Genomic DNA, 20,674 nt, shown 5'->3' with positions numbered 1-20,674 from the left:
GACGCGGATCGTCTACACGGTCCCTACTTCGACGTTGAACGTTGAAGTAGGGCGCTATTCCGATCCCCTCATGAGGTTAGCGACTTCGACGTCTCGCCGCCTAACGTCGAAGTTAACTTCGAAATAGCGCCCGACGCGTGTAGCTGCGACGGGCGCTATTTCGAAGTTAGTGCCGCTACTTCGAAGTAGCGTGCACGTGTAGACACAGCTATTGACATATGGGCACCAGAGGCCTGTGCTTCCTTGCTCCTCCCACTTCCTCCCAGCACTTTTGGAGTGTATAAATCACATCATTCATGCTCCATCCCCTTTCCTCCACCTTCCTCCCAGAGCTGGAATGCTGCCAATCAGGAAATGGAAGGCTCTGGTGCCCTAGTGCCTGAGAGGTGTAAGGGGAGAGGAGGGTAGCCAGGGGTTCTACAGGCCCCTCCCTGACACTCTCTATTTGCAGCTATTTCTTTCTACTTTCCCAATATGGCCCAAAAAGCACAACTTTCTCTCTTATATGCTCCACTATTTGCCTGGATTTTTATTCTGGGATACCTTTGGTAACGTTTTATCAGCTGTCTCAGGATTTTTGGTGACTATGCTTTTTAGGTGCAGTCTTTTTCTTTTAGCTTTTACTTTTTTATAGTTATACACTAACCTTTGCGGTGCCATTGTATGTGCTTCCTGAATTAGCATGGTAGGAATGGAGTTTAATTTTGCTTTTAGGATGGTTTTAAAAAATGTATTCCTTAATTATTTTATTTTTGGATTTAACAGATTTAGTTAATTGATTGATTGATTGATTCTGCTATTTGCCCAGAGAGTTTCAGGAATTCTCCAGGATTCATGCAGGCTTCAAGCTTCCAATGTTCATTACTAGATCCCTGTACAACATCTGTCAACCTATTTCCAAAGCATTTCCACCTTTCCAGATGTTTCTGTTCCTTTGGGGTGTTTTTTTTTAACTTGATCAAGCTACCCTAAGCCCTAGTAATGGACTGTATTCACAAGCTGATTAATTATACAGGTGAGTCACAGGTTACCAACCTGTGCCACTATAGCTGCCAACCATTTGTACTAAACGTGCCCTCCTCTCTACTACTTCTGCCTAGCTCATCAAAAATGTTATTCAGAGTTTTTAGAACGAAAACTGTGGTAAAGTAATGATACTTTTTAGGCAGCATCAGGAATAAATTAATTGGGGAGGAAGGCACAGCTTCTTCATCAGCTAAATGGCAGGTGCAAACCAGAGTGTTCTTACCTAAAACTCCTTTTTTATCAGGCTTTAAGCACACCTACATAGCAATGGGTTTAGATGACCCCCAAAGATTATAGTTACCTCAGGTCTGAGATGTTTTTGAGTGATTACCAGCCTGGCTTTCAGGGACCCTCCTGTTGTTAAGTTGAGGAGGAGGTTTACATTGTTAGCGCCTTGCTCAAAGAAAAGCCTCCTTCATAATCATTTTTATTTAATTGTTATAGCTAATTTTTATAAAACATAACTTACAGTCTCTAGTCTAGTCTTGAGGGTCTCTCGATAACGAGTAGCACATCTTCATGTCACCCTCCTCTTTGTGAGTTTGTTGATGGCCTATCAGCCCAATTCTGGAGCCACAGATCTTATCACAGAAGAGGCAGGTGTTGGTAGCTGTTAGAGGGGTGCAGGGCAGTTTTTGATGCTCTTTTCTTCTTCTCCGCCTCTCCTAATCTGTACTGTGGCAGGACCTCTCAAACTGTGCCACCCCCTCACAGATTACTATTCTCCACTGGGGACCATCTTGGGCAAGGTTCTCCCAAGTGTCAACACCAATGCTGCACTTTTTTATGCGTGACTTCAGCATGTCCTTACGTTGTTTCCGCTGGCTAATTTTTATAAAACCTAACTTATAGTAACCCTTAGTTTGTCACCACAGTAACCCCACTGGGTTATTAATTATTTAAATTTTAATTAATTATTATTTGTATTAGTAAAGTAATTATTAGTGCTTTTAGTTATTACAATAATAAAACTTGTATGTTAGGGGAATTTAGAACCAAGGTTGCTATTTATTGTACTTTTTTAAAATTTCAACTAGCAAATCTGCAACTGCAGTCATTTAGCTTTGTCTATAAAAGTCCTAACAATTTGCTAGTATGTAATGTTTTGCTTTTAATTAATAATGGCTACATGTACCCCAAATAGCTGTGGTTTGGTTTAATCGAGTTTTAAAGTAACAGTGTCACATCAAATTGGCATAGGCAGAAGACTGGACATTTCAAAAGGAAAGAACTAACATACGTTTGGCCAAAAAGCAGTATTTGATCTAAATAGGATGGCTTCCTATCCCATGAGCTGGAGTTTGCCCAGAGAGATGGGAAGAGAATACAATTAATTTAAAAGAAAACATAAAAGTGATGAAAAGAAACAACAAGGAGCACATGATTTGTTTTCTTTTTAATGCTTTCAGTTGATTAGTGTCATAACTTGGAAAGGATCAGTGTGAAACCGTTTGGGCCATTAACTGAACACATCATTCCAGTGCTGTAGTGTTAAAAATAGTGCCATTGAAGATGATTTAGTGCCAAACTTCCCAGAACACCTGGTACTAGGGAAACATTCTTCTTTGTTTGCTCTGTTATTAGACTGAATCCACCTGTAGGCTTTTCTCCCTGGAATATGCCATCCTTTGAGACGTTTCATTAGTGCCTCTCACTACTGAAATACTACACAGTATAGTCATTTGTCTCCATCCAGCAGCCAGTGTTCAGTTAGGATACAACCTGCTCCACTCCTATGCCAGAGCTTTCACCCTATTTCACCTTCACACAATTACTTCTGTTGGGTTTCTAGTTCCTTTGCCCAAGGGCATTGGATGTTCAGGGTAAGAGTGGGGAATTGTTCTCAGATAAAATAGGCTGGGAGCTGACATCTGAACTGGGTCTTCATGCCCTTTGATGTATGGAATAGCTTGGTATTTTGAAAACACTCTTTAAATGTTCCTGTGGTTCCCACTTCCCGAGAGGAGTCAGATACAGGAATAGATGCAGTAAGTAATAATAATCAGCTGTTGTTAAGCACTTTCCATAGTATATCTCAAAGTACTTTGCAAAGGAGGTCACTATCATTAGCCACGTTTTACAAACAGGGAAACTGAGGCATAGATGAGTGACCTGACTTTCCCAAGGCTAGCACAGAGTTGCAATTGGAACTCAAGGATTCAAAGTCCCAGTCATTGGTCGAGTCACAAGGATACAATAGTCAGATTGCAAAGCAACATAATGTTTATTATACTGTTCTGTTAAGCCAAAATGTTTAATATTGGTGCAATTGATATCAGTCAGGGATTGGAGCTATAGTGTTTGGATCTGGGTATGGATCCTAGTTTTGAAACCCCTCTTTAAGTAAAGGCAGAGGTGAGCAAATTTTTTAGATCAGGCCCCACTTTTCATCCCTGCAATTAGTGGGGCCATCCAACCAGTCTAATGTAATCCAAAGCGACGGAATTTTCAGTTATGTTCATCTGAGAGAAAAAAAAAAAGCCTTTCGGAAAGTATATGCAAATAAGTTTGTAAAATGTAAAAACTTTATTATTCAGTATATAAAGGTGAAAAGGTGAATACACATCTATAGAAACAGTAACATATTTCAACATTTTTAATGAGATGGATGAGCCTGACACCTAGCTGCTGATCAAGGGACACCCCACCTTATGAAATTTCATACCCCACCAAGGAAGTCTGCCCCCGACTTTGCTCACCTCTGAGTTAAGGGATACTCAGAATCAGATTTTGTGATTGATGGAGTATGGATAGGAGCAGGCCAAAGAATTCAGGTGCATATGTTCTGATGCTCTAGAATCTTCTCAGACTCTGTCAGTAGGCAGTAAGCTGTGTGAATTTCTTACTTTCCCTTCACCAATACCAGTTCAGCTGTGTGAACCAAAGTTTTACCCTGTTTCTTGTTCAGATAGCTCATATTGTTCTGAGATCTCAAGGAAGAGAGACATCTTGCTGAAGGTGGAGAAGAGATGGGGGAGCAGCTTAGTGGACACTGTATCAATGTCAGTGGACAATGCATCTGATGAACTGGGTCTTTGCCGACTAAAGCTTATGCTCCAAAAAGGCTGTTAGACTATAAGGTGCCACAGGACTTCTCATTGTTACAGACTAACATGGCTGTCCCTCTGATATATCTATCAGGGTGTTCACTGGCTAGGAAAGATGTGGTAAAGCCACACTGGGTCCTGACAAAGGAAAGGCAGAGTCTGGAGCAAGAGTGGGCAAAATCAGGCCTGGAGGCCAGATCTGTCCCACCAAGCATCTCTTTCTGCCCTGAGCATGCATACTTACAGCCAGCAGCATGTGCTCAGCTGCCCCTCCCGCACACCTTTCCATCTGCAACAAAGCTGCTCCCAGGATTCTCCTGCTAGCTGTACAGAGGGCGAAGGGGGAGGAGAGAGGGTTGTGCTGAAGTCAGTGTGTTCCCCTGCCCCTGTACCACATCTCTTCAGAGCAGGGATCAGAGAGAGAGAAACACATGGTGGAGCTGCTGTGGCTGGAGGCATGGATGGTAAGTGGCTCAGGAGTGCAGAGCAGAGGAGCAGGGAGACAAGCGGGAAGGACTGATTTCCCTTAAAAAGACAGAAGGTGGCTTCTCTCAAAAACTTACCTTACAGCAGCCAATACACACACACTGTCACCGTTACACATACCCAGTCTGTGCAACACACACATAGTTATTGTCACATATGGGCTGTGTCTACACTAGCCCCAAACTTCAAAATGGCCACGCAAATGGCCATTTCGAAGTTTACTAATGAAGCGCTGAAATGCATATTCAGCGCTTCATTAGCATGCGGGCGGCCGCGGCGCTTCGAAATTGACGCACCTCACCGCCGCGCGGCTCGTCCCAATGAGGCTCCCTTTTGAAAGGACCCCACCTACTTCGAAGTCCCCTTATTCCCATGAGCTCATGGGAATTAGGGGACTTCGAAGTAGGCGGGATCCTTTTGAAAAGGAGCCCCGTCGAGACGAGCTGCGCGGCAGCGAGTCGCATCAATTTCGAAGTGCCGCAGCCACCCGCATGCTAATGAAGGCTGAATATGCATTTCAGCGCTTCATTAGTAAACTTCGAAATGGCCATTTGCGTGGCCATTTCGAAGTTTGGGGCTAGTGTAGGCGTAGCCATACACCGCAGCACACACACAGTCTGTGTCACAATGTCTGTCTCTCACACACAATGGCTGTGGCCACACTTGGCCAAAACTTCGAAATGGCCATGCAAATGGAATTTCGAAGATTACTAATGAGGCACTGAACTGAATATTCAGCACCTCATTAGCATTGGGACACTTCCGGCCACGGTGTTTCAAAAGCCCCACTTTCGAACACTCGCATCTCGGAACGGCTACATGGGGGTCCTTTTCAAAAGGACCCTGCACTTTTTGAAATCCTCTTATTCCTCTCAGCGGAGGGGAATAAGGGGATTTCAAAAGCTGCGGGGTCCTTTCGAAAACGACCGCCGTGTCGCTGCACTGAGTCGTGAGTGTTTGAAAGCAGCACTTTTGAAGCACCGCTCACTTTTCTCTCCTGCAAACTAAATAAGCCCAAATCCCTCTGCCTGTCCTCATAGGTCATGTGCTCCAGCCCCCCAACCATTTTTGTTGCTCTCCACTGGACCTGCTCCAATGCATCCACCGTATCCAATGCATTCCTGCCAGTAGGGAAACCGACAGCCTCCATGGACCCCTGGGAAAAGTGTGTGGAGGGACCCGGCTCCACGCTTCTGGAAGAGGTGTGGCCTCAGTCAGAAGGGGCGTGGCCAGGGTCAGCCCACCCTCCACACCACTCTGAGCACAGCATCCATCCCCTCACCTTCAGAGCTGCATAGAACCTGCAGCGCAGTGCTTTTGTGGTGATGTAAAGGGCCTGGGGCTTTCCCTGCCACTGCCACTACAATAGCAGCAGTTGCATTCAGGAGCCCTGGGCCCCTTTGAATCTTCAGGTCCTGGGATGACTGTTTCCTTGGACCCCCTCCAGTCCCCGTCAGTGGACTTATCTGCTGAAGTCTGTGGCCTGATGAGAAGGTTTGATATGGCCCTTGTAAAGAGAGAGCCGCAAACTGCAGAAGAAGGAGACAGAAGGGAGTTTTCATAATGTGAACTCCTGCTTCTGCTCTTCATTCAGTAAAGAAGTCTGCTTGATGGGGCCTCTAGAACCCGCTTTGCCAAACACCAATTCCAAAGTGGCACTGAATCCTGAACAGCTGACATGGAGCATTGATATTTGAACCAATGCTGTCCACACATCTCTCTTGGGCTACGTCTACACGTGCACGCTACATCGAAATAGATAATTTCGATGTAACGACATCAAAATAGGCTATTTCGATGAATAGAGTCTACACGTCCTCCAGTGCCGGCAACGTCGATGTTCAACTTTGACGTTGCGCAGCCCAACATCGAAATAGGCGCAGCGAGGGAACGTCTACACGCCAAAGTAGCACGCATCGAAATAGGGATGCCAGGCACAGGTGCAGACAGGGTCACAGGGCGGACTAGCGCTTCCGGGGCAACAGCTAGCCGCTCCCTTAAAAGGCCCCTCCCAGACACACTCAGCCTGCACAGCACGCGGTCTGAGGAGCCATAGGCACACAGACCCCGGGCGATGCAGTCATGGACCCCCAGCAGCAGCAGCAGCAGCAGCAGCAGCAGCCAGAGGTCCACCCAGCCCTCACAGCAGGAGCAGGACTTGCCCTGCTCCATGCCATGTGGGAGGCAGCTGAGCACCTCCTTGCTACACCGGAGGAGAAGCTGCCCCCAGGGCAGCAGGGCTCAACCCCTAACCCTGCAGCACCCCGCCCCCCCCGCCTCACACGTCGGCGGCTGTGGAGCTACCCCACCAGCACCGACTGGTGGGAGCGGCTGGTGCTTGGGGAGTGGGACGACGACCGCTGGCTCAGGAACTTCAGGATGAGCTGGCAGACATTTATGGAGCTGTGCCAGTGGCTTACCCCCGCACTCAGGCACCAGGACACAGCCATGCGGTGTGCCCTCACAGTGCAGAAACGGGTCGGCATCGCTGTCTGGAAGCTGGCCACTCCTGACAGCTACCGATCCGTGGGACAGCAGTTTGGTGTCGGCAAGGCCACCGTCGGGGCTGTCCTCATGGAGGTAAGAGAACCCACGGGGGGAGGGCAGGGCAGGGGAGGGGGGCCAGGGCAGAGGAGGGCAGGGCAGGGCAGGGCAGGGCCACGCACACCCTGCTCACCCCTCATTGGTGCTGTCCCATGTGCTTTCTCTGCAGGTTGTGCGTGCCATCAACGCCATGCTCCTGCACAGGCTCGTGAGGCTGGGGGACCCAGTTGCCACCATCGCCGCCTTTGCCACCCTGGGCTTCCCCAATTGCTTTGGGGTCTGGATGGGACTCACATCCCCATCCGCGCCCCGCATCACAGTGGAGGACGATACCTGAATCGCAAGGGCTGCCATTCTGTCATCCTCCAGGCCTTGGTGGACAGCCGGGGACGTTTCCAGGACATTTATGTGGGCTGGCCTGGCAGCACCCACGACGCCCGGGTTTTCCGGAACTCAGGCCTGTGCCGCCGGCTGGAGGTGGAGACCTACATCCCCCAGCGGGAGATCCCTCTGGGGGACACCACCATGCCCTTCTGCGTCATCGCAGATGCGGCATACCCCCTCCGGCCGTGGCTCATGCACCCGTACACGGGCCATCTCTCCGCTAGCCAGGAGCGCTTCAACGAGCGCCTTAACCACGCGCGCCAGGTGGTGGAGCGCTCATTTGGCTGCCTGAAGGGACGCTGGAGATGTCTCCTGACCCGCCTGGATGCGGGCCGCAACAACATCCCCCAGACTGTGGGTGCCTGCTCTGCCCTGCACAATTTGGTGGAGAGCAAGGGGGAGACCTTTTTCCAGGGCTGGGCTGCGGAGGCTGGCAGGGCAGACGTCCAGCCACCTGCTGCCCCCAGTCGGCAGGTGGACCTCGAAGGGACCCGGGTCCGGGAGGCCCTGCGGGCCCACTTCAATGATGAGGCCGCAGGGTGAACTCTGCCCAGGCCCCCCACTGCCCGCCCCTTCCTCCACCACACTCCTGCCCCAACGCCCACACCAAGGAGCACCCCACCGCACCCCCCTCCCACTTTTCCTGGACAAATGACAGCACGCACTTGTGGCTGAACTTAAACTTCTTTTTCTTTCAGAACTTTTTTTTTTAACTGTAAATATATGAAACAAGAACAAACTATATACAAACATGTGGAAACAAACTAATATGTACAAATAAAACAATACAAACGAACAAGTGTCCTCATTCATAAAAAGAAAACCAGGGAGGATAAAGGGGAGAACTATTTACATGGGGGGGACGGGGCAAACAGGGGGCAACAAATAAGAGGGTCCAACTATATACAAGGGGGGGGGCCACGTCCTGGGCCCCTCGCCCCTATAGCCTGGCACTGGGCGTGGCCGGCCGGGAGCCCAGCCGCGGTCGCAGCCCTGTCCGGGGCTGGCTGGGGGCGGGCTGGACCGGAAGATATGAGTCTCAGGTGGCTCCAGGGGTCCCTCGGCGCTCCGGCCCTCGGCGGTGGGTGGCGGGGCGACGGCGGACAGGACGGCGACGGGCGGAGCAGCTGGTGGTGGGGCTGGGGGAGCAGGCAGGGCGGGTGCTGCGGCGGCCAGGGCGGCATGGAGGGCCAGGTAGTCCACCAGGCGGTTAAAAGTCTCCATGTAGGCCCCCCATGCCTCTTGGTGCCGGGCCAGCGCCCGCTTCTGCAGCTGCAGGTGCTGCTCCGTGACCTCCAGCTGCTGTCGGTGGATGGCCAGCAGCTGGGGGTCCGTCGCCGTCGGGTGGTGGTGGTGCGGGGTCCACCGTCTAGCCCGCCGTGGGGCCGGTCGGTCCTTGGCCAAGGGGCTGCCCTGGAGCAATGGTCCCAGAGGGCTCTCCGGGACCACTGAGGCCTAGCCGGCGCTCTCTTCCGGTCCTTCGGATGGTGCAGGTGCGGGACACAGGAGAGGAGGGGGGGAAGAAGAATGGAGACAGGCGTTAGTGTGGGCCCTGAGCCGTGGCCTTTGTCCCCCCAGCCCTGTGCTGCAGGTTCCCCATCCCCGTCCCCGTGAGATGCTGCTGTGATGGATGGGGTTCAGGGGTCCCCCTGCCCTGCACCCCGTCCCCTGGTGGGAGCGACTCTCACTTCACCCCGCAGGGTCTGACAGCAGGAGAGGTTTCTTAGGCCACAGATGCCCAGTTTCTCCCAGGAGTGACAGCACCAGCTGTCGGAAGAGACAGTCCTTCCAACCCGTCGTGAGGAGAAGACCCCAAGGGGGGCCCCTCTGGGATGCAGCTTTCCCCCTCCTCAGGCTGGCTGCCTGCCAGCTCTCCCTTCCCCTAGCCTCTACCTGTGGCCCCCGCCCTCGCCCCCCAATTCCAAGCCAGCTCGGCTCCTCCCTCCTCTTTGTTCAGGGCAGAGGTGTCACCCGCCAGCTGTAGCCCCAGGATCATCCTTTGCCCCTGGGAGCTATTCGGCTCTTGTTGCTCATATGTAGCCTGAGTCTCCCTTTTGCACTCCCCCCACTCCATCACATGCTGCTGCTGCGGGGTGTCCCACCCCCTCCTCCTGGGGGCCCCTTGAGGTTCCGCTCCCCCCTGGCCCGGGGATGGGGCATGGCACTGTCGTGCGGGGTGGGGGCGGGCAGGGGCTGATGCAGTGCTGTGAGGGCCATGGCCCTGGTGTCCTTGGGGCCATGGCCATGTGAGCATGTGGGGGGCCCTGGACACATATCTATTACCCCCCGCCCCTCAAGCCCAGGGGTGTACACCAGAGGGGGGTACCTACCTGTTGGTCCGCTCCCATGGTCCGGAGATCCCCGGGGGCCGGAGGCCCGGCTGCTGCTCCGGGATGGCAGGAGGAGGATCTGCAGCCCGGATTCTGCAGAGGAGGAGCCCCCCTCCTCCTCCTCCTCCTCCTCCTCCTGCCGCAATGTCCCGGGGGTGGGCTCCGGGGAGGGGGGCCCGGGGTGCGGGGCTTACCTCCGGGGCGGACTCCGGCTGCAGGGCCTGCTGGGGCTCGTTGGCCGAGGTACCAAGGGTGGCCGGAGGGGAGGAGGTGTGCCGGGGGCCCAGGATGTCCCTGAGCTCCCTGTAAAAGGGGCAAGTGACGGGAGCGGCCCCAGATCGGCCGGCCGCATCCCGGGCCTGGGAGTAACCCTGCCACAGCTCCTTCACCTTACTCCTGACGTGATCAGGAGTGCGGGCAGGGTGACCCTGGGCAGCCAGGCCGTTGGCCAGCCGAGCGAACGCATCCGCGTTCCGCCTCTTGCTCCCCATTACCTGGAGCACCTCCTCCTCACTCCAGAGCCCCAGCAGGTCCCGCAGTTTGGCCTCCGTCCAGGAGGGGCCCCGCTGCAGCTTGCCAGCCTGGCTGCCCGACTGGCTGGGCTGGCTGCCCTGGCTCCCCTTGGGGGGGTCCCCTAGGGGCACTGGGGGGGCTGCCGGGTAGCCATCGCAGCTGGGTGGGTGGCTGAGGGACGTGCAGGCTGGCCGCGTGTGTGGGCTGCCGCCTGCACGTTCTCTCAGCTTCCTGCACAGGAATAGAGGGGGAGGGGACCTTTAAGGGGCCGCTCCATGCGGCCACCATTGAGCTGAGGGGCTGGAGAGAGCGTCTCTCAACCCCTCAGCTGATGGCCGCCATGGAGGACCCTGCAATTTCAACGTTGCGGGACGCGCAACGACTACACGGTCCCTAGTCGAAGTAGGCCGCTATTCCTATCCCCTCATGGGGTTAGCGACTTCGACGTCTCGCCACCTAACGTCGAAGTTAACTTCGAAATAGCGCCCGACGCATGTAGCCGTGATGGGCGCTATTTCGAAGTTAGTGCCGCTACTTCGAAGTAGCGTGCACGTGTAGACACGGCTTTGGAGCTGTCACTACAGTGGCGAGGACTGTTTTGCTTTTTGTTCTGTTTTACCGCACCCAGCTCAATGAGGTCCTGATCCAGGACTTGTGCTCCGACCTGCTATGATAACACAAATAATAAATGAGTAATTCTGAGTGGGCAGGCCCAGGACAGGCATTCTGAAGGAGGCCTTCTGTCCCCTTGGGACTTGTCTTCATTAGAGTTTTTTCCCTTTGAGTGAATTGATTGGCAGATTACTGTTAGCAACATTTACCAGCTAAAGAGGACATCTCCCAGACATTTGTTCCAGGCTACAAATTTTTACCATAGATTTATCCCTCGAGTAAAGAATAAATGTTTGGGGAATATTTACAGTAAACCTCACAGATGGAGCCAACACTTGTGTGCACTGCTGCTAATATCAACGCACCACTGCTTTCCAGGACAGTGGTTGACGAACCACACATCCAATTTAGTCCTGATCCCAGGCCTCAGACACAACTGTCAGACCGTGCTAAAGACTGAGGAAAACTTCAGACTTCTGCCAGACCTTGCTATACACCTGAATTAATTGTACATAAAAGGTAATTTGCAGACTCATTCCTCCCCTGCAGAGTGCTGGTGGTTTCATAAGGAAAATTATTAACTTAATTGTCAGTTAATTTGTCTTTAAAATCTACCTATGCCCACAGCCATAATAAAAATTCAGATTAGCAGTTGAATTCTTGGTGGCAAAGCCAAATCAAATCTCAGGGGATTTACCCATCATTAGTTTGAATGCACTCTACTGTATGGACCCAAATGAGCCTTCTTAGTAGTTTCCTGTCCTACTGGAGCTTTCATTTGAGCTTTGTGTGCACTGGAAATATTTTGTTTGATGCTAATCTGCACTTCTATTTGGTGGATATTGGTACATAATAAAGTGCATGATGAAACAATACTATCTCATTTCTCAGCATAGTGGGTGTTTTTCATACCACTTGACAAAGGCAACACAACATTCAAATGGATTTGGCTGTTCAGTTTCGAGGTATAAATATATTTTTTCCTTTCCATGAAGAATCAAGAGAGGAAACAGCAGAAACTGGTGAACAGAGGTGGGCAAAATGTTTCAGATTAAACTTTTTTTTGGATTAAAAAATAGCAGATTTGCATTGGCTGAAACTTTTCACAAATGTGTGCCCATGTTGGCCAATAGTTTTGGATGAAGGAAAAAAAGCAAAAGTTTTGGAAGTGGTGAAAGGAAATATCCCAGTTGCATGATTCAGGCACTCAGGATGTGGGAGACCTAACTCCATAATTCTACTGTACAGTAGGGACTCAATCCCATCTTTATTCACCTAAGCTACAGCTATACTAGAGAGTTTTGTAGACAAAAATGGGGTTTTATAGACAAAACACACATAGTAGCTACATACAAAATGCATTTTGTCAACAGAAACTGTCAACAAAAAAGCTCTGTAGACACTCTGGGTGGTCCTTTTGTTGACAGACTCGTTCAAAAGATTGATCCGCTTTTATGTGTAGACTCAATCTGCTTTGTAGGAACATCTCTTTCAACAGTAACTTCTGTAGACAGATGCTTCTAGTATAGACGTAGCTCTATTGTTCATGCAAGGGTGAGTCTCACATACTTGGTCTACACTAGGAAAATAAGTCCATTTCAGACACACAATTCTAGCTATGGCAATTGCATAGGTATAATCAACTTATCTGAAATCAGCTCACCTGGCTGTCCTCACTGAGAAAGTGAAATGAAACCCCAGAAGATTGACCCTGAGCAGGTCAATCTTCTAGGTAATGTGGACGTGGCCTCTATCTTTCCTGTTGAAACTGTTCCACCTCATATGGAATAAATATTCACTGCAGCAAGGATGAAAAAAACCTAATGAATGCCTCTCAGGGAAGTGCATTTCCTTTTCTCCACTGCCTTGTACAACCATTTACACCAGGGCATAGTAAGTACAAAATGCCCCCATCCTGCTCTGTTAGCGCTTGCATTCTTTTGAAAGGTGTGTCAGTGACTGTGCTATGCCTGAGGTAAAAGTCAACTAGGCCCTAGATATCTCACACTTGATGTTTACAAAATTTAGCGATCTTCTCCAGTTTAAAAGTATTCTTCCAGTCTTTCCTGCTTTATCTTACCTCTGCTGTCCTAGTAGCTTTGAAACTCAGCTTAACATTAATACATTTGTTCAGGCACAGCATTCTTTGGCAAAATTGAATCAGTGCATTAGGGAATTACCTAATTTTGTTCTGCTTGCTAGTCCCTGCTCAGCCCTGTCATGAGTTGCTGCATAAATTAAAAGAGAATTAATTGTATGACATGTAGGACCAAATGGTGCGGATTTTACAGGTACATTTTGCTGATGAAATCCAAGACATGTGTTTCCTTTTCCTTTGTTTACGATAACAGTTTCACAGGGTTCCTCATGGAGAGGCACCTGCCAATGTGATTTCCTGCCTGATAATCAGATCAGGGTAAGGTTGTATGATAAGAAAGAATGTTATGTCTAGCTTGTCTAGGTAATAGCTGAGTGAGTCAATCAGGAAATCAGCCTGCTTTTAGACAGACCATATTTAAAATGTTATGATGCAATGATACCTTATACTCCCTAGGCTTGCAGGAAAAAAGTGGTTTAATGAAGTGTCAATCCACACCTTAAAAATGGTGATGTGATTGCCAACATAAACAGACTTCAAGACAATATTTGCCTTATTATTAATCATATTATTGGTAATGGTTATTTATGGGAAACTGTATCTCTCTGTTCCTATAGCTCACAGTTTGAGTCTGAAGCAGCCCTGAATAATCCTCAAGACAAAAAAGCAGCATCAGCAAATCTCTTCCACTCCTGCATCTTGGAGCATAGGCCACTGATCACCATTTGCCTGCATCTCCTGTCCTGGGCAATCTTTTCCAGTTCTGACCATGCATATCCCACCTTTTATAGCTCCTGCCTTCAGGTCTCTACACCAGGTGTTTCTTGGGAGCCTGCTTTTCCTTTTTACTCTGACCATCTGGTGTCACTGAGCCCAGGCACTGCAACCTTATAGCATCACATTTCTGCAGCCACTTGCGCAGTCTTTCCTTTTTCATACATTCTTCTGATGTTCCATGTTCCAATGATCAGGGTTCTCCTGGCCAATAAAAGGGTGGTCAGTGTTGTAGCTTCCTGCCGGCTTTCATTACAGCACATCATACTCCCTCAAGCCAAGGGCCCTTTTTCTCCCAGGAGTGGAATCTGTTGAACAGTGTTTCTGTAGCAAGGATTGTTTTACAGGATGGGGGTGCTAGCCCTACACTCAATCCTCTCTGTTTCTTATCCGGCCTTGGGACTGGCCATGGCAGTGTTTAAGGAAAAAAGGGGTGTACTCCATTTTTACATCAGCTACAAATCCTTTTTTTTTTCTTTTTCTGGATCAGGGAGCAAATTTGAGAAACACTATTAATGCCCTGGTGGTTACATTTGTGTCAGCATTTCAGTATTTTGGGGGTAAGTATCTTCCAAGCCAGGGTCACCACAGCCATGACCCTGTGCCCTGCAACTAGCTGAACAATATTTTTAAAGAGCCAGCACACAGTGCTTTGTGCTGAATCAGGAGGACAGGTTGCAGCTCTTGTGATAGCTTCTGACTTATTATTTGTATGATTGACTATGTCTACGCTATGGCAATCTTTCGAAAAAAGTCCTTCCAGAAGATCTCATCTGAAAGAACTTCTTTCGAAAGAGTGTGTCCATGTATAAAAGAGCAAATTGAAAGAGTGATCTGCTCTTTAGAAAGCGAATGTCCATACAGCTCCCTTCTTTTGAATGAATGGGCCAGGGATCAAAATCAGGCACCTTGAGGGCTGCTCTTTCAAAAAGAAGGTCCATGGAGGGTCTACACATGTTTTCTTCCTGAAACAGAAGTGGAAGAGCACTTTTGAAAGGAAGATTGTTTTTTGTGTGCAGATGCTCTGCTGGATATTTTGAAAGAGACCCTTCTTCCAAAATATATTTTGAAAGAACTTGCTAGGGGACATGCAGCCATTGTAACCTAGGTGTCCTAGTCATAGACCAGGTCCCCAGTGGTAGGTTTGTCAGTGCTGCTTTGAATTTCACTCAGAAGGGGTCACTCTAGCACAGTGGTGGGCTCCACCTGCAGCTTTCAGGCCCCTGGCTGTCCCTCTGCAACGCCCATCATGCACTGGGGCACTAGAGCCCCATATTTCCTTGTTCCTCCCACACCCTCCCAGCTCACTCAGAGCATGCAAATTTCCTGATTCGTGTTCTGTCTCCACTGCGCCTCCTCCCTTCTGGAAATGGAATGTCACAAATCAGCTGTTCGAGTCTGTTCCAGCTCTGGGAGGGAGTGGAAGAAATGTGGACAGAACATGAATCGAGCAATTTGTGTGCTCCAAAAGTGCCGGGAGGGAGGGGGACAAGCAGGGAAAAGTGGGGCTCTGGCTCCCTGCAAGACATGCATGAGGGAGGCTGCAGGTTGAACCCCTGTGGGCTGCTGAAGCACACTGAGGTGAAGGAGAGCCACTCATGCAGCCCACTTGTTTGTGCTTGCCAATTGCTACTCTAGAGCTTTCAGAAGGGCTAAGCATAATCACAAAGGAAAGGCACATATTACATTTTTATGTCTGTCACAAGTTGTCTTTTTTCTTTTTCTAGTTCAGGGTGCAAATTAGAGAAATACTGTTAGCAGAAGATGGTCTAGTCTTTAAACTACTTCTCCCTCTTTCTCATTTGGCAAGAAAGAGCCTGAGGTTGGCTTCCAATTTCAGTTGCCTCTCAGTGATTCAGCCTAGTGATGACTTAAATATGAAACTGGTGCCCAGATTGCAAAAAAGCACCATTCCAGTGAAGTTTGACAGCAGATTTAGCAAAGATATATAGCATTTAATGGACATGGAAGCTAACTTGCCCTCTCAAAGTCTGAGTCAAACATTCCTAAGTCAAGGGGAGTCTTTCAGCTGAACTCAACAAGTTACCCATCAGGCCATTAGTCCTTTAAGACAAGGGATGAGGCCCATTCATGGAGAGTGGGAGGAAAGATTGCACTATAACTATGTCTGCACTATAGCAGTCTTTTGAAAGAAGTTCTTTAGGAAGACCTCTTCTGAAAAAAACTTCTTTCAAAAGATCACGACCAAACACAAAAGGGTGGACTGAAAAATCAATCTATTCTTTTAACGAAAGGGCCAGGAAATGCTGTGAATCAAAAAATCAAAAAAAGAGCCCCCGGGGTGTCACATGTTGTTTTCCAAAGGAATTTTTCAGAAAAAGGTGCTGTTCCTCATCCGGGAACAGAAGAGGACCGCTGGAAAAAGTGCCTCATTCTTCTGATTTAATATCAAAAGGAGGCATTTTGTGTGTAGACACGCCATGGAATTTTTCAAAAAAGCTGAGGCTTTTTTGAAAAAACTCATTAGTGTAGATGTAGCCTATGGGAAATGTATCTCTTTGGCAGATGTAGAATTTCAGTTTTTCAAGGGCTGCAATATCCATATTAAATTCTGTTTTTACAGACAAAAATAAATTAAAGAGCAAAAACTAAATCTGAAAGCAGTGGATAAAAGAGCATAACTTTCCACAGGCATATCTCTTCTGAAAGGCAGAAAATTGTTTCAGTGGTTTCTGAGTTGAAAGAGTTCAAGAGCAAATATGCCAGTTGGCAGTGATTTGGTTTCTGTGATGCCATCCCAGAGGAGCACATCAGCTCATAAAACTTTCCTTCTGGAGGGTCTTTGTTAATTGCAGGAAGGCTTTTTTTTTAAAACTAGAGATGTGCCAAGTAAGATATGATAGTTCCTGAAACACTTGCGGTTGCCAATTTATAATTATTGTTTCTTTTTTTCAAGGACTCATTCCAGTCTGTCAGGGCAGGACTCCTCAGCTTCTGCTAAAGGAACCACAGCAAATACTGGAAAGAAAGGGACTGTCAGAGAGAGAACACAACAGCTCATTGATGGAACATAAAAGTGTGCAATCTAATTTACTGGTGCAGTGATTCACCTCTGCAGAATGCTGAGACATGAAACCTGGTACCCTGAGAAAGCTACAGCTGGACAAGAATGCAGCAGCTGGGCTGTTCACCAGCACAGGTTACTGTCTCCATTTTGCAGCTCTACATTAAAATGTAGTCCCCCTCATGGGGAAAAAGCTGTGAATGGGATTGGCTGTAGTTACTGCAGGCTCTCCTCTCTCCATCCATGCTCAAACAACTTTGCTTTCCATGTCGTCTTGTCTACAGACTATATGCTTTGGGTTCAGGGTCTTCCTCTTACCATACATTGGACTAGAATGGTAACAGTGGTTCTCACCCTATTTACCATTTTACCTATACCTGCGTATAGGGCCTATAATACATTATGTGAACCATGTCCAATGCTACCTTTATAGCCCTGAGGTTGTCACATGGGCTACAGCTCTGTGCTGATTGGATGTGGGCCACAGGTTTCGAATCACCAGGACAGAGTCTAATACAACAAAAACTAAGATCAGTGGGGCCTGTAGGTACTTCTTTAATTTAATATCAAACAATAAAGGGAGAAACAGAGCTGTTCATAAATGGGGGAAAACTCCGGACCATAGGCTGAGCCACATGTTGCTCCAAGACTACAGAACCTCTTGCCAAATATCGTAAGAATGACTGACACTCTCTTTGAATTCAAAACTAAATGTAGAACTAACAGGTTTGATTTTTTTAACGGTAACCCTGTAAAATGCATTAATAGCCTCACACTATATTTATTTACAAATATCTATATCTATATCTATCTATCTATATCTATATATAGATATAGATAGATATCTTTAAGATTGCTCCTGACAGCGGAGCTGCAACAGGAAGAAACAGGAAGAGATTTGAGAAAGATATTGAAGCTGTGCAGAGTGATGGATGGCCTTATAAAAAGTTAGATTGATAGACCATAATTGGTGTACTATTTAATGTGTCATTATACAGTATGGTACAGTGAATTTGTTGGAACACAGTATCATTGTCAAAATGCATTCCCAACAAGAAAAAAAATGGAATAAATGCCACAATGACCTACATTAGCTGTATATTGTCAAGATTAAGGGGAAAAAAAGCAATGCAGAATCTCCATGTTTATAGCTGTAAGCCTCACAGAGCCACAGATGGAGGTCATCACTTTGAATTTTTTAAATCAAAGTTCTTCCTTAAAGAGAGCAGAGAAATAATAGATGGCAGAAAACTCGTTGAGCTATTACTGGAGCCATTCTGTTAGCAAGACGTGGGAAAAGGATGATAATGATTATCAGAAAGTATGAGAAAAAGGGAAAAAATAAACTAGAATTTCAAAGCTATGCAATCAGTGGGATGGAAGTTTTTCATCACCTTGTTCCATGTCTGACTAATACTTCATAGCAGACAGACCTCAGTGGAGACCATTTGAAGATACTGATGAGCACTAACAGAACTCGTTTTCATTGATTTTGATTTGGTATTCAGGCTGATACAATTCAAAAGTACAAAAATTACAGACGTGATTCAGGAAAGTGCTTAGACAAGAGCTCGACTTCAGTGGGATTTAAGGCCTGACTTAAAATTAAGCATGTACCAAAGTGCCCTCCTCACTAGAGATGCTGCCTGAATGGGGCTGTTCAAGCTCAAAGGTCTGTAACTTACACTTTTACTGTTTCTAGCTAAGCTGCAACAAATTTGTGTTTTCAATATTCTTATTTTCAGGGACTGCTCCTACTTCTATAGAAGCTGTGCTCCAGTTCACGTCTGTAGAAGGATGAGGCCCAGTGTGAATCCCAATACATGTGAAGTTGGAGTCCTAATCACATTGTGATAGGTGGGCCTAAACAAGACTAAGACTCTGAGTTATTTCTCGAAAAGCATCTAAGAACTTTTTTTTAATAGAAAGTGATGATGAATTAAATCATGAGGTTAAGGACTCCTATTCACCAACGTAATATTTCCCATGACTTTGTAGAAAGTTTGGACAGGGACAAATAATGTCAGCTGGCATACCCTACGGGGACGTGATATTGAATATTACTTCTTCCTCTGGACACTGACTGCACAGTCACAGTCCTATTAGTGAACCCAATGTCTCACAGTCTTGTTTGGACTCAAGGTAAATTTATAATGAAGAAATGCCTTTAGAGTTCGGGCATTTCTCATACTCTTCCAGGACCATGAAGGAGGAGAAGGAGGAGGACAAGATCCATCAGTAGCGGCTCAAGAGCTCTTCACCAAAAGACACATACATGGAGGCAGACAAAGACTTTTGAGAAGCAACCTTTGACTGCATGAACAACAAGAAGTCCTGTGGCACGTTACAAACTAAGAAATATTTTGGAGCATAAGCTTTCGTGGGCAAGTGGGTCTGCCCACAGAAGCTTATGCTCCTAAATATCTGTTAGTCTACAAGGTGCCACAGGACTTCCTGTTGTTCTTGAAGATGCAGACTAACACGGCTACCCCTCTGATACTTTGACTGCATGTAACCAATATTCTAAAGACATTTTCAGAAGGTGGGACTGGACTAGAGGGGCTGGATCACTTCGGCTGTGGCCACACTTGACCAAAACTTCAAAATGGCCCTGATAATGGCCAAATCAAAGAATACTATTGAGGCGCTGAACTGAGTATTCAGTGCCTCATTAGCATTAGCATGCTGCCAGCTGCAGCGCTTCAAAAGTGCTGATTTTGAACACGCACAGGTCAATGCAGCTACAAGGGGCTCCTTTTCGAAAGGACCCCGCACATTTCGACATCCCATGGAATAAGGGGATTTCAAAATGTGCAGGGTCCTTTTAGTAAGGACCCCTTTTAGCCCTGCCAACCCTTGCACATTTGAAAGTGGCACTTTTGAAGCACCACAGCGGGCAGCATGCTAATGCTAATGAGGTGCTGAATATTCAATTCAGTGCCTCGTTAGTATTCTTCAGTTTGGCCATTAGCATGGCCATTTCGAAGTTTTGGCCAAGTGTGGCCACAGCCTTGATAAATAACCCTGCTATGTTCAGTTTCTCTGATGGATCTGACACTGGTCTTTGTTGGAAAATAGGATACTGAACCATTGGTCTGATCCAGGATAGTCATTCTTATGCTCTTTAAGCTTTTCTGGATCCCTGAATCCCCAAGGTTTTTTTTTATTTATATTTCATTAGTGTCTGGAGGCTGTAACTGAGCCCTAGACCCTGGAGAGACATAGAGTAAGAGGCAATCTCTGCTCCCAAGCAACTTACAAAAACATAGGTACAAGGAAGGGATACAACATTCAAGCAGAATGCCCAGTGCCAAATTCTGCAAGAATGACACTTACTTTGCTGGCTATTTCAGAACATTGGGAAGGGCTCCTACTCATGGCTATTTCTAGGAAAAGGTCAGGATTTAACAAGGGTCCTTTTTTTTTTTTTCCCCACACCAGTTTGTCATTGCTCCATTTATACAAAATTTCAACTATAAACTCCTCTGAAACCCCCATTTGTCATCGGGCAAAACGACAAGGGTGTGGAAAGTAGCTGGAGAGTTCAAATGCCCACTGGAGTAAATGGGTAATTGGTTCAGTGGTATTTTAATTGAGTTCTTTGAACCAGAGGGGGGAAAAAAGAGTAAGTTATATCCTGTTTTCTCCAGTCGCTGGGTTTTATTGTTTAGTCCATGCATCTACTTTATAAGATGTGAGGAAAATAAAATAGTTAAATTACTATTGGCGTGAGTATTATCTTGGGGCTCATTTCATGGTTCCAGTCAATACCAGTGGGATTCCCCAAATACACTAGATAAACATCTATAAAGAAATTGGCAGATGCCTTCAGAAT

The sequence above is a fragment of the Carettochelys insculpta genome, chromosome 2, assembly GCF_033958435.1.
Source record: "Carettochelys insculpta isolate YL-2023 chromosome 2, ASM3395843v1, whole genome shotgun sequence".
NCBI lineage: Eukaryota > Metazoa > Chordata > Testudines > Carettochelyidae > Carettochelys > Carettochelys insculpta.
This window is presented reverse-complemented; position numbering follows the sequence as displayed.